The sequence below is a fragment of the Clupea harengus genome, chromosome 11 (genome assembly GCF_900700415.2).
Source record: "Clupea harengus chromosome 11, Ch_v2.0.2, whole genome shotgun sequence".
Lineage (NCBI taxonomy): Eukaryota > Metazoa > Chordata > Actinopteri > Clupeiformes > Clupeidae > Clupea > Clupea harengus.
Genome location: NC_045162.1, coordinates 8865724 through 8881477, shown reverse-complemented (window position 1 = coordinate 8881477; position 15754 = coordinate 8865724). Strand labels below are relative to the sequence as shown.

General features: G+C 43.0%; 1 long non-coding RNA gene across 1 annotated transcript; it reads left to right on the top strand.

Moving 5' to 3' along the window:
• The first annotated feature begins 2607 nt into the window (after nt 1-2607).
• LOC116222427 lies at nt 2608-4267 on the top strand. Its single transcript, XR_004164646.2, has 2 exons — nt 2608-3732; nt 4121-4267. It is a non-coding gene; the product is annotated as an uncharacterized LOC116222427 (long non-coding RNA).
• The last annotated feature ends 11487 nt before the right edge of the window (nt 4268-15754 follow it).

Below are 15754 nucleotides of genomic sequence, written 5' to 3'. Positions count from 1 at the left end.
TCAAGTTTATGAGTGACATGGAAACACACACACATAGAGAAACAGGAACAGTTACATTGTGAAAAGGTCAAATATTTCTGGGGTGTGAAAAGTGACAGGGTGCCATCGACCAGCTATTGTTTTCCTTAGTCCAATAACAAAATAGGCCTTTTATGTGATGATAATACCATCTACTAATACCATTTTGTGTTCTGCTTTGATGTGTGTATTGAAAACATTTGCCGATAACACACGCATGCCGGTTACGATAGCTAGCTAGACAGTTAGGACACTGTCCTGTCAGGGGCAGGTTAATGCTAGTTATAATAAACGTAGGTCTACATCTCAGTGCCTCTCCAGATTAGTTAACTGAAGGTAAATTAATTTAATTTAATTCTTTCCCTGCGGAGCATGAACAATGCTGGTATTGGATGTATTTATCTGCAATCGTGATGACCGTGAGATGAGGCTTCTACCCTTTGCATAGTGATCTGTACACTTTCGCCTCAAATGTAAGCTTGTTATACCATATCTAGTTTTAAATTTTATACATATCCCTCCATTGCATAATGAAGTCCCCTTTGAAAGCTTCTAGACGAAATCAGGTTCTTTTGTCTCCAAAAGTTGTCTAGAGCCTCTTGGGATATCGTTTTGACACTGATAGCTGCCATTGTAAACTCTAGTCAGCTCTGATAACTTGTCCGAGTTAGCAACAGTAACTAAGGGGGCGGGGCTTAGCCATAGGTCAATTGTTGCAGGTGTTGATTCCGGACGAACTGGTGGAGGACGAGGGGGAGGAGGATGAGGGGGAGGAGGAGGAGAATTAATTCAGGCTTTAAAAAAACATTTAAATAAAGTGTTTGTTTATACTTTAAATCGTGTTTTTTCTTCTATAAGCATATACATAGTAAGTTACAATACAAAATACTTAGCAGCCTGTTATACTTTAAGTAGATTTATTTTAAATAAAGAAGTTAAATTACATTGTTGAGTTTAAGTGAACACATTCAGTTTAGTTTTTCACTATAGGCTACAATTTACTAGGTAATATGCATTATATACTTTGTATACAAAAAATATCCATCAAATGCATAAATGTGACTATAAATTAAGGTTGAGAAATTGATCCTGCATTTGGTATGTGAAAGTCCCCAGAATAACCTCTCCTACTAAATCTGGGGACGTCCCCTGAACGTCCCCTAAATGTTATGAGGACGTTACATGGACGTCCCGGGGACGTTTGTCTGCGACGTCCCCGGGACCTTTAGGGAACCCTACAAAAAGACGTCATGGGGACGTTCCCTTGCAACGTCCTGATAACTTTCGGGGACGTTCAGGGGACGGCCTGGGGACGTCATTTTGTTAGCTGGGTGATTAGGCTAAGTTGGACTCACTATATGGGTGAAATAGAATGGAGATCGGTGTTACATAATGTGTGTTATGCATATGCCAATTTACGGAGTGATGTTGTACTTAGAGGGTATTTATTATGTTGTAAAGTCATCTCGGTATTCTATCACTTAACAAGTTCAATCTTTGCTCGAATGTTGTTACTTAACTAGTTGTTTAAGTGTACTTGTTGAATAGGGTAATTCACTTGCGCTGAGTCGGAATGTTGACTGCCTGCGTTTACTTAGCATAAAGGGGAGCAATGTGGGGAGGGTAATGTGAAGATGGACCATTGGAAGCTGAAGCACTATAGGGCTGCGGTTCGTCAGTGTTCAGAGGACGAGCCTAGCTTAGGAGGGGGCCTGCAGTCTGCCCATGTTCGTGAGGCGGGCATAGGGAAGTTGTGTGTTTTGTTCAAGGTTGGGATGGCAATAACTACTGACCCAACTGTTTTTTTATTTTGCACTGAATGGGGTTTATATACTGTTTTCAGAGTTTCCATTCTAACTTTAACACTAAAACACGGGGGGCAGCAATACTAATCCATAAGAAGATATTGTTTACTCCATCCCAAACGACCTCAGATCCACAATGACGGTTTGTAATAGTATCAGGGTCTCTCTTCAACACTCCAGTCGTACTTGTTAGCGTATATGCACCAAATTGGGATGATGTTAGCTTTATTAATAAACTTACTTCTCTCATACCAAATCTAAACTCATATAGGCTCATTTTTGCTGGTGATTTGAATACTGTGACAAAATAGGCCTTCTGTGTGATGATAATACCATCTACTAATACCATTTTGTGTTCTGCTTCGATGTGTGTATAGAAAACTGACAAGAGACACTAGTGCGATGGTTGGCTGTGGTCCCTGGGTGGCAGCGTTGAGCCTGTTCTGCCTGACTTGAGGAAGGTCAGTCAAAGATGCCTATGTGGATAAAGCTGTTCTGCCATTACTCCACAGATTTGTAAAGTTTCCTGCGGAGCGGAGGAAATCAAGGTGAAGAGGGTGGGGAGGAACTCTAGGTGGAACTCTAGGTGGAGAGGGTGGGGATGAACTCTAGGTGGAGAGGGTGGGGATGAACTCTAGGTGGAGGGGGTGGGGAGGAACTCTAGGTGGAGGGGGTGGGGAGGAACTCTAGGTGGAGAGGGTGGGGATGAACTCTAGGTGGAGGGGGTGGGGAGGAACTCTAGGTGGAGAGGGTGGGGATGAACTCTAGGTGGGGGGGTGAACTCAGGGACAAAAACAGTAGCAGACTGGAAATTTACACGTCTCCAGACCAACACCCTCATTTATCTGTCCACAGTTGAGCTGACAGGTGAATCTGTACAAACCCTGAGAGCAGGATTTGAAGTCTGGATATCTTTCCTTCATTTAGCTAACAAAAGGTTTTTATTGTTCCTTTCAGAGTGATCAAATAGAGGAAAAGACAGCATGTGTAACACAGGTTTACTAAACTAGGCCATTACAGTGAAGCCTAGCTAATCACACATAAGCTCCCCCTAGAGGCTAAATCTATTTACTACCTCAGACTACATCACCCAACTTCCACACATAACTCCAGTTGACTTAGAATACCCAAACACAAAAATGCACGACTAAAACACTTAGAAACAATACACTGAGAAAGAAAACTACAATCCTTTTTTTTTTTTTCTCTCTCTCTCTCTCTTAGTGGATGCAGGTGGTTTTTGTGCCCAGTACTCAGAAGGCAAATTTCTGGATATGACGGGTTTATTTATCATGGCCGAGGAGGCCGCCTTTGACCATGTGTGAAAAGACTCCCTGGAACCTGGGCTTTTTTCTGTTAATTTATTTATAAATGTCTGGTGAATCTGCTGGACTCAATTGAACTTCACCTGCTGGCTAAGGGGGCGGAGACTATAAATAGTCTGCTCCCCTGGCAGTTCACCTTTTTCCACTCCCTGCCAGTACTCCACCATATCCTGAAGTGTGCGTATTCCAGTTAATGTGGGTGGTCAATTCAATTCATCCTTTTGCTTGTTTAATTTGTATGCCTTTTGTGATGCCTTTTTGTGACATGTGCTATGTTGACCAATTCCTTTGTTCTCAAACATGTGCCAGGAGCCATGTAGAATTGTTTGTTGTTTGATTGACCACTCCGTTATTTAATTTAATTGTATTATTTCTTTGTTTATGTTTTTGATGCAGCACACAGAATAAATATCAAGCTTACAAAAAGGAAATAAAACTGCTGGTGTTACATCCAACCTGCCTTCTCCCTTGCATCATTTTCTCACTCCACTCCTTGCCGTTCGGGTCTTCTGACCGAGACTCTGTCTGCTCACCCAACATTCACTCCCCCCAAACCACATCACCCTTACAGTTCCTTCAATGTGGTAAGTATGTGTGTGTCCAGTTTATCCAGGCCAAAACATAACCTCTTAACGACAGCTACTTCCATTTCTGTCTGACACTTTGCACATAGCCTGGTGCCTGTAGTTCAGCTGAATGACATCACCATTATCTATGGGCAGAGAGGTCACACACTGATTTTTGTAGGCTTCTGTTAGTCACTTTGCATGGAAATGTTTGCTAAATGAAAATGCTAAGATGAAACATCAAATGCTGAAGGGTGTTAAAGGATCAGTTCCTCTCTTCTCTCTCGCTTTAGCCATGAATAATGGGGAGGCTTGTTTTCGACTAGTGATATAGACTGACATTAATCTGTCAATAAAGGTTTTTATAAGTTTCTCTCTCTCTCTCTCTCTCTCTCTCTCTCTGTAGGAGAAGATTGAGCTTCCGGTATCTTTCGAGCTGTATGATGAGGATGGCGATCATAGGCTTAAGCTGATAGAGTGTGAATGGCTGGTCAAAAACATCACCATGAACCGACCATTGTAAGCGTGCATTAATAAAATACACAAAGATGAATTTCTTGTTGCACATCTCCATGGTTACGATGCTTTAAGAAAAATTGTAATTGTAATTGTTATTAGAAACAGGGGGACAGTGGTTCAGCAGGTAGAGGAGTCGTTCAGCAATCCGAAGGTTACTAGTTCGATCCCGACTCCTCCTCAGCAAGTATCGAAGTGTCCTTGAGCAAGACACTGAACTCTTAACCGCTCCCGATACCCAGGTTGGCAACTTAGATAGTGGCCTCTGCCATCGGTGTATGAATGGGTAGATGTCTGAGGCATTCATGTATAAAGCGTTTTGAGTGCTCCACGAGTAGAAAAGTGCTATATAAATCCATGCAGTCCATTCACATCAAAATGAAAAAAAAAAATGCCCGAGACAGCAGTTGTGTGAAAACAGACAGTAGGATTAGGTTTCCTAGCCAAGTTTATGCTATAGCTGTGGCTTGCAGACGACATTATAAGCGAATTAGTCTAGGCTTATTTGTCCATGTCAGTTGACAAACACGAGAAAACCAAGCCCATTGGTTGATATTTCAATGATCTGTCTTCTAATTGTGATAATTATTTGCATTATTATTATTTAACTAGTCTAGGCTAGTTAGTCTGTAGTTCAGTCTCTACATGGCTCTGGCTACAACCAAACTGATTGTGTTGCTCTGCTTTATCCTAACTTTAAATTTCACAGGCAAATATTGCTAAACTAAGCTTAGCGGTTCTTGTTGTCTTTACTCACTTGTTGTGAGTAAAAGTATCTGCGACATTGCCTATGTGTAAGGTGAAATTGATTAAACCAGCCATGACAGCACCACAGCAAGTTTGTGGTCAACCCTCTGTATTGACAAAAAAGTATACATTTTTGTAGGAAATGTAGAAGAGTAAAAGTGAAAGTTTACAAAAATATAAAAAAGTTAAATAAAGATACTCCAAAAAAATACTTAAGTAGCCTGCTGTAAGAAAGTATTATTACTTCATTACATTTCACCACTGGTCAGTAGTGATGTTAGACTTGGACTATAATCCAACCTGAGACATCTTTGAGATATAAAGGTTTTGTTTTGTCAACACTTTTGATTTTTTTTTGGTGAAAACAAGTATGAAAAAAAGTCTCTAATGTTTGGAAAAACATACTCTATCGACTGAAATAGGTGTGAACCCTAGAAATACACACACACCTGTAAACATATACACATGCAAACACACACACACACACACACACACACACAGCCTGTCACCGCTAAACTACAAAATATAACTACACAGAGAGCTGTGGGGGGTATCTGTGGACAGATGTGACAGTAAAAGTGAAAAATGCATATTGTAAATCTTTAAATAGGAACCCCAAAATCTGTGCTGTGCGCATCCTCTACAATAAATTCCATGAGAGACAACTGCACACACACACACGCACACGCACACACACACACACACAGCAACACATGTCACAGAACCCACCCAGTCTTTTCTTTATTGTCTGTCAACTTTGACCTCACCTGTCACCCAGGCAACAGTCTGACGCCTTGGCTGACAATTCTCCTTTGAGACAAATATAAGCAGATGACACGGTGTGTGTGTGTGCGTGTGTGTTTGTGTGTGTGTGTGTGTGTGGACACAAATGCAGCAACTGTTTGGTTGCCCTTGTGTGTCAGCACATGAATGGCAAGGATTTTTTTTTTGTTTGACTGAAAATAACAACACAAAGTCAGGATGTCTGCCTGCCTGCATGCATGCATGTGTGTGTGTGTGTGTGTGCGACTGTGCACACATGAATTGTATGACCTGACGGCCAAGAAGGTCTGTTTTGACTAAAGTGGCCTGGCCAGAGACAAACGCCTGAAAACAGGACGCACGGCTAAATGAGAGACAGGGGCAGAGAGACAGGAGTGAGAGCAGGAGAAGGACAGAGCAGCAAGGAGCCATGGAGACGGGGAGAGAGAAGAGCAGAGCAGCAAGGAGCCATGGAGACGGGGAAAGAAAAGAGCAGAGCAGCAAGGAGCCATGGAGACGGGGAGAGAGAAGAGCAGAGCAGCAAGGAGCCATGGAGATGGGGAGAGAGAAGAGCAGAGCAGCAAGGAGCCATGGAGACGGGGAGAGAGAAGAGCAGAGCAGCAAGGAGCCATGGAGACGGAGAGAGAGAAGAGCAGAGCAGCAAGGAGCCATGGAGACGGGGAGAGGGAAGAGCAGAGCAGCAAGGAGCCATGGAGACGGGGAGAGAGAAGAGCAGAGCAGCAAGGAGCCATGGAGACAGGGAGAGAGAAGAGCAGAGCAGAGGGGAAAATAAAGTGAGAGGGAAGCACATTCCTCCTGCTCCTCTTCCATTCAAAACAACAGCTGGAGAACACACAGGTGTGTGTTCCGCTTGGGTTTACTAACCGGGGAGAACACCACACGCTGACTATGCACCCACCACACACATGCTCACACACACACACACGCTCACACACACACAGACACACACACACACAGAGACACACACACACACACAAACACACACACAGAGACACACACGCTCACACACACACACATACACACACACACACACACACACACACACACACTGTGAGGATCAGCATTCCTTGATCCACTCACACACACCCCTCACATTTTCTCCCTTCTGGTCGGCCGCCTGATTCACCAACCCTCTCATTAGCAGGATCCGGAGTGCCAGAGGAGAGGAGAGGAGAGCGCCCCCACTCAGCGTCTCCAGACTGTAAATCACTCTCCACTCCTCTCCTCTCCACTCCACTCCTCTACACACCAACTCCACGTGTACCGTCAGCACCACCTCACATACAAATGGTGCATGATTATTATTATTATCGGAAAATACATAGTAAAAAATCTAAAATCATGTAAATACATAACATACATATTGAGATATTAAAAGGCACATCATATGTAATGAATATGACAGTGAAGTGAGAGTGGGGTTGGTAAAGGATGTGATCACGGGTGTGATTACGCACAGTGTCCTGTCTTCACGTTACGTTTCAATCTGTGCATCCCCCTACAAATGTAATGTCCCAGATAGCAAGCATATATCTGTCTGCTCACTGGGGGCCTAGCTGACGGCCTCTGGCCTTTTGCTCATTCATTTTCGGGCGGTCCGCTGGTCCACCGTTTCTTTCATTTCTTTACTAATTTATACCTCTTCAGTCATTTTCACCAACTCTTAACTTTTTTATTGTTACCAGTGCATAACATAAGTCTTTAATCGACCAAGTCATTTTTTTACTCAACTCGTTTATTCTCAAACTCACACATTATGATTTTAAACCTGATTATGTCTCTACGTGTACGAGTCAGGCTAGTTTAACATCCAGACAAAATATGTTTTAATGAGCCAACATCAAAACACAACTTGCCGGTTTTGTCCTCACCCACCCACTGACTGAGGTTCTGTGGAGTTGGGAGGACATCATAACTGGCTCCAATAATGAATTTAATGTGTATAGCACCCATAGCCCATTCTCTCCAGCAGATCTTACTTTTCTCAACACAATGCCATTTCATCCTTTGCTTGCGAAGCCGCTGCTGCTCGTCAAGTTTCCTCTTCTTCCTCGCGACCAAAGCTAGTTACCAACTGCCTCCTTTCCAGCAATGTAGCTTTACCCCATGCTTTCCAACTGCCACCGAGCTCAAACCCTGCTCTTCCACTTTGTACCTGCCCAATGATACCCCAAACCCTGCTCTTCCACTCTGTACCGGCCAGGGCCAGAGTGGGGCCACTTTTCAGCCCGGGAATTTCAGGCCCAAGGATAAATGAAGCAACAGTTCAGCTCTTACTATCCTGTAGTGTTTTTTTTATTAATACCATGGTTCAACAAATAATGTAAAGGTTAAATAATAATCCACTTAAACTGAGAAGTTAACAAAAAATATTCCACTATTCTACAAGGATAGGTTGATAAATTAACAAAAGCAGAAATAAATAAACAAAGCATTTGAAACGTATCCCACTCTTCAACAAAGAGGCATATTGAACTAATGTTTACAGTTCAACTCACAGTACAGTATACAGTTACATTGCGAATAGCATCTACAGCATCAGTAACCGCCTAAGCAGTGCACTGGTTTCAGCCACTTTATCCATAACTGTGAGGATTGAGGATTTCCTTCTCTGTGCACATTAACATGAAAGCCTCCAAGTTGTCCTGACTCAATGAGCTTTGTAGCCTATTCTTCAGAAATGTTAAGGTTGAGAAGCTTCTCTCACATGCAACATGTGTGATGGACAAAGTCAACAGAAACGTATATGCTAACCCAATGACATGATAAGCATCTGTGAGGAGGTTGTACTGTGAGAGTATTAAATGGACACAAATGGCACCGTTTTTGCAGGAGGAACAGGCCCTGCTTTCAAGCTCCATCTCTGGTAATATTTTGCTTGCGAATAGGTTGACAACGCTAACGAATAGTTACGCTGCTAATCATTAGGCCTATGTCTCTCTTTACCAGTTGCCACTTGTGTTTGTCCTCTTGAAAATAAATTGTTAAGCTTGGCACATTTGGCAGCATCCTCCTCCAATGCCTTTCTTTTTTTCAATCTGGCTTTTTCAGCCCCTCCTGACGCGTATCGTTGCGGAAGGGCCGGGACAGCTATCAGTAGCCTGTCTGAGAAAACTTTTTGGAAAAGACGGGCTATGGACCCAACCAACTCTATTTGGGAGGGGAGAACTCCCTCGCATGGTACAACCCATGCAGAGGCTGTGGTGTCAGAATGCGGACCGTGTGTAGCCTACTTTATAAGAAGATGGACTAACGTGACAAATGTCAAAAAATAAAATTCTCGACCGGCCCAGAAGTGAAGCGGCCCACCGGGAACTCTCCCGATTCTCCCCCCCAGGCCTGGTACCAGCCCAATGATACCCCTATGCTGTAATGCGGCGGTTCTCAAAGTGGGGGTCGCAATGTTTATTGTTTATTGTTTCCACGGTAACAGGAGCCGTCTCTGAAATAATTCACTTTTCCGTTGATTCTTCTAACAACAATATCAACATCAACAATTGTATTGTTTCGGTCTATATAACGATACCACTCTATTTGTCCGAAACATTATCTATCCTCATACCTAATTCCTCAGAACGCATTGTCTGTAAGTATAAGACGTAAATAAGATGTAATTACTTTCAGTAGGCTACATTATAATTTGTAAGATAGATTTTAGTAATTTGTGTAATTTCTCTGATTATCTGTACATCACTCATCCTGCTGCCATGAAATGTGCTAGCATAAGCTACTTCAATGAAACGACACTGAAGACCTCAAGAGACTTTATTCTACTTTTATTCTAGACTATTATCTAATCGGATTGTAATGCGATAACGTAAGTTCAGTTTTACTCGGTTTGATCAATAAACCTGGAGCCTTAAAATGGACAGGTGGCTGCTAAGAACATCAGAGAAAAGCTCGGCAGAGCAATCCACCAGTGCCTCTGAACCATCCACCAGTGCCTCTGAACCATCCCGTGCCTCTGTTCCGCGATCTTCAGATGGGACAGGCATGCATGATGCAGGTCACGGGGAGAAAAAAAAGCATCGCAAATATCTAAAGGAATTCATTCAATACGGATTCACGTGCCATGTTAAGAATCAGGTTGAGCATCCACAATGTGTGTTTTGTGGCGACGTTCTGGCACACGAAAGTTTAAAACCTGTTAAAATGAAAAGACATTTAGAAACTCGACACCCAGATCATGCCCAGAAACCCATTCAGTTCTTTCAAAGAAAAGAAACGGCACTGCTTGGGCAAAAGTCTGTAATAAATGGGCAAGCAACTGTGCCCACAAAAGCCCTCGCTGCATCCTATGAGGTGGCCCACCTAGTAGCAAAATCTCTGAAGCCACACACAATTGCGGAGAGTCTACTCCTCCCTGCAGCAATTGCAATGGCGAGTGCAATGCACGGCGAAAAAATTGCGAATGCACTGAAGACCATTCCCCTCTCCAAAGACACCATGTCGAGACGCATTTACGACATCGCCCAGGATATGAAATGTCAACTGCTTGAGCGAGTAAAAAACAGCAGATTTTCGTTGCAGCTGGACGAGTCCACAGACATGGTTGGTGTCGCACACCTGATGGTGTGTATTCGTTACAGTCACGAGGGAAAACTCCACGAGGATATGCTGTTCTGTGCTGCACTAGAAGGACGCTGTACTGGTGGTGACATTTTCAATTGTTTAAAAAGTTGGATAGAGGACGCAGGGTTGTGTTGGGAAAAATGCATAAGCATATGCATGTCACGGCTGTGCAGGGTCGCCAGTCCTCTAGAGGGCGACACTCACTCTAGAGCACCTAACACTAACCTTTCTTCTACACTGGGCTACACCTGAGGTGATTACTACTTCCTACTTAAGCACTGGGTGTCCTTCCCTCTTCACTCGGTCATGGAGTTTCGTGAGTACAGTTACCTTTCTTCTCGCTTCTCTTACGAAGTCTTGTTTGGGTATCTCAACCCTGTCTATGGAATGCTAACACACTCGCGGTTAGCTTAGCATAGGCTAGTCGCTAATTGCCTTTGACTGTTGCTAACCCTGTGCATCCACCACAACGTGGATAAGACTTTTCCTGTGGATGTACTTTGTTCTGTGGATTACCTTTGTGGATTACCTTCCTTTGGACTAACTGTTCTATTGTGGAACGTACTTGTGTTTATGTGTCCGGTGAGGTTGTGAACTTTGATAGCCTTGCTGTGTTTGTAGCTTGGGGAATCAGGCTAGCTAGTCTGCCCAACCAGTCAGGGAGTGAATAAACTCTGTTGTATCAAACCTGTAGTTTGCGTGTGTGCCTGAAAATCCCGGCCTGATAATGCACTGATGGAGCCGGAGCTATGATGGGGAAAAATAAAGGACTCAAAGCAAAGGTTCTCAGTGTTGCACCACACATCAGGTTTACCCACTGCCTTATCCACAGGGAGGCCTTGGCAGCAAAAACACTGGAACCAGAGCTGGAGGATGTTCTCCAAACAACAGTGAAAATAGTCAATCACATCAAGTCACGCCCCCTAAACACGAGACTCTTCGCCATTCTATGCCAAGAGATGGGAGCTACTCATGAATCACTTCTGTTCCATTCAGAGGTTAGGTGGCTTTCGAGAGGAAAGGTGCTTACACGTCTATTCGAGCTGAGAGATGAGGTACGCACCTTTCTCTCCAACACACACTCCACTTTTGCGCAACATCTTGGAGACACAACATGGATCGCATGTCTTGCATACCTGTCGGGTATATTTGATAAATTAAACTCACTAAATATATCACTGCAAGGCCCCAACAGTAACATCTTGTCCCTGTCAGACAAAATCAATGCTTTCGTGAAAAAGCTGGAGCGTTGGGCAGCCCATATCGCAAGTGGGGATTTCGAAATGTTCTCAGACCTTCATGACTTTTTGGAAGAGAATGCCATTAATGTCAGTTCACTTAAATCATCAATAATTAGTCACCTCCACCAGCTCCTCCAAAAATTCCACCAATACTTTCCCTCCGAGAATTTTGAAAAATACGACTGGATACGTCAGCCATTCAGCAGCTGCGCTTCAAGCGAAGTAGCCTCTGAGCTCGAAGATGCGTTGCTTGAGCTCTCCAGTGATCGGACGATGCAGATGTCGTTTGCATCCAAGACACTGGATGAATTCTGGCTTTCAGTTGCGCAGGAGTACCCCGCATTGTCTGCGGCCGCTATGGACATTCTTACACCCTTTTGGTCCACATATCTGTGCGAAAAGACATTCTCGTCTCTGACGTACTTGAAAAACAAGTACAGATGTCGGCTGAGCAGCGTGGAGGAAAATCTCTGTATCGCCGTGTGCGACATCAGCCCAAGACTGAACTTGCTGTGTTCGAAAAAGCAGGCCCACCCTTCACATTAATGTACAAAAAATACAAACGACAAGCCATAAATCATCTCAATCGATTTAGATCTGATGCATGTTCTTGGCTTGAATTATTATTATTATTATTATTTTTTTTAGGAGGTTTGCCGTTCATGCGTCTTGTTCAGGCCTACATTTATCCGCAGATGCACTGTCCTGTCGTGTTAAAGTTCTTGTTATAAAATAAACTAGGCACCTTGTCATTTTTCCTTTGATATAATTGTTTCTTGTTTGATTCTTTTCCTTTGATTAGTTTCCTTTCAGTTTGTACAATTGTGGGAACATGCAACAAACAGGACAGGTTTTAAAATAAAATAAAAATTAAATAGGGGGTCGCCAGACGTCACCAGGGAATTTTGGGGGGTCGCCAGGGGAAAAGTTTGAGAACCACTGGTGTAATGCACCTTGTGCATGTTGAACCGCTTCTTGTGGATTCTACTCCCCCCCCCTTATTTTACCGTTGGAGCAGTGTTCTTGACGCCTGGATCCTTAGGCTGTGACAAGGTCGTCTCCAGACTGGTCTTAGCACATTTGAACTCCTCCACGAATTTGGTAATTCGTAACTCCAATATTTTCCATACAAAGCTACAGTACTTAGACAACATGGTACCCCAAGCCATTTCCTAACTGCCTTACTTATTACTTTTTCAAATTTCTCCACCTCTGAAATGGCAACTTCATACACAGTCTAAGACCACCTGATGTCGGGCGAGGACCGGAGCAGAAGTGGCACAACACCAGTGGGGTGCCGACCAAAATCCACCGGTGGACCGATATAATATATAATATACATACAGTATTATGCTTGCTCGCTGGGTCTATGGAGAATCCCATTCATTTTGCTCAGTGTTGGGAATTTAACCACTAGGGGGCGACTCTACTTTCCCTCTCTATGACAGATGCTTCTAAGACAACATACTATGAAGTTCTCTATTATCTACATAACATTAGTAAACTGACATTCACGGCTTTTGAATCTTTTTAGGCCCCATAGGTTCTTATTCTTCAGTTATTAACAGTAGTAAAGGTATTAATAATATTAGTTGAAATATAATGTATTTGCATAAGTACATGACATTACAACATATACAGTACCAGTCAAAAGTTTGGACACATCTTGTCATTCAATGGTTTTTCTTTATTTAAATTTTTTTCTACATTGCTGATTAATATTGAAGACATCAAAACTATGAAGGAACACATATGGAGTTATGTGGTAAACAAAAAAAAGTGTTAAATAAACCAAAATATGGTTTATATTTTAGATTATTCAAAGTAGCCACCTTTTGCACATTTGGCATTCTTTCAAGCAGCTTCACGAGGTAGTCACCTGGAATGGTTTTCAATTAACAGGTGTGCCTTGTCAACAGTTAATTTGTGGAATTTCTTGCCTTCTTAATGTGTTTGAGACCATCAGTTGTGTTGTGCAGAGGCAGGGTTGGTGCACAGTTCTATACAGTGAATAGGCCTATTCGACTACAGTTCTAATCCATATTATGGCAAGAACCACTCAACTAAGTAAAGAGAAACAACAGTCCATCATTACTTTAAGACAGGAAGGTCAGTCAAGCCGGAAGATTTCAAGAACTTTGAATGTATCCTCAAGTGCAGTAGCGAAAACCATCAAACGCTATGATAAAACTGGCTCTCATGAGGACCGGCCCAGGACAGGAAGACCAAGAGTTACCTTTGCTGCAGAGGATAAGTTCATTAGAGTTACCAGCCTCAGAAACCGCCAATTAACTGCACCTCAGATTAGAGCCCACATAAATGCTTTGCAGAGTTCAAGTAGCAGACACATCTCAACATCAACTGTTCAGAGGAGACTGCGTGAATCAGGCCTTCATGGTGGAATTGCTGCAAAGAAACCACTACTGAGGAAGAACAACAACAAGAGACTTGCTTGGGCCAAGAAACACAAGGAATGGACATTAAACCAGTGGAAATCTACTTTGGTCTGATGAGTCCAAATTTGAGATTTTTGGTTCCACCTGCCGTGTCTTTGTAAGACGCAGAAGAGGTGAGTGGATGGTTTCTACATGTGTGGTTCCCACCGTGAAGCATTGAGGAGGAGGTGTGATGGTGTGGGGGTGCTTTGCTGGCGACACTGTTTTGTGATTTATTCAAAATTCAAGGCATACTAAACCAGCATGGCTACCAAAGCATTCTGCAGCGACATGCCATCCCATCTGGTTTGCCCTTAGTGGGACCATCATTTGTATTTCAACAGGGCAATGACCCCAAACACACCTCCAGGCTATGTAAGGGCTATTTGACCAAGAAGGAGAGTGATGGAGTGCTGGGTCAGATGACCTGGCCTCAACAATCACCCAACCTAAACCCAGTTGAGATGGTCTGGGATGAATTGGACCACAGAGTAAAGGCAAAGCCCACAAGTGCTCAGCACCTCTGGGAACTCCTTCAAGACTGTTGGAAAACCATTCCAGGTGACTATCTCATGAAGCTGATTCAAAGAATGCCAAGAGTGTGCAAAGCTGTCATCAAAGCAAAAGGTGGCTACTTCTAAAAAGATATAAGAATCTAAAATATAAAATATATTCTGGTTTGTTGAGCATTTTTTAGTTTACCACATAATTCCATATGTGTTCCTTCATAGTTTGGATGTCTTCAATATTAATCTACAATGTAGAAAAATAAATAAATAAAGAAAAACCATTGAATGAGAAGGTGTGTCCAAACTTTTGACTGGTACTGTAGGTCTAGGGTAGGAGTAAGTACTTATTATGTAGCGCTATGTACTTAGTAAAGACTATTACGTTACATAGAAAAATCGATATTATATGAGATGTACTTGAGCTTGTAACACTGTGGTAATTTGCCACATATATCATATAGGTCCCATACTTTGTTGTATGTTGAGTTGAGTTCAATTAAGTGATCTATTAAAGTCTGAGCATACTGCATGTATGTACGAGATGGTGGGTTGGGGGGGGGTAGGTATGTTTATGGTCTTGGAGACTGAAAGACTGTGTGTGTGCTGTGTCCCTGTAATCACTGTAACAATGGGAGCTGTATGGGGTAGTCTTGGAGTGGGGGTGTGTGTGTGTGTGTGTGTGTCTGTCTCAGACAGAATCTGTGTTTCAGGAAACAGAGAGATCCTGTTTTTGAGTTGGCTCCCATTGTTGCACTGATTAAATACACACACACTCACACCATGCTGCGCTATCCCACACACACATACACACTAACCTCTCTCTCTCTCTCTCATACACACACACACATACACACTAACATCTCTCTCTCTCTCTCTCTCTCTCTCACACACACACACACACACACACACCATGCTGCGCTATCCTACACACATACACACTAACCTCTCTCTCTCTCTCATACACACACACACAAAATCAAGGATCTCCTCCCCCTGTTAAATAATTGTCACACCCCCTCTCACAAACTCCAGACGCACACACACAGACAGATACAGACATACACACACACTGTCTCTCCCCAAACATACACCAGTACCACACCCATGTCCTCTCTCGGACAACACAATCACATCTTCTCTTTCACCCTGTGTATCACACACAAAACCACAAAAAGAAGCTCACACACACACACACACTCTCAACTCTTCACAGTACTCCCACACATGATAAACTGTT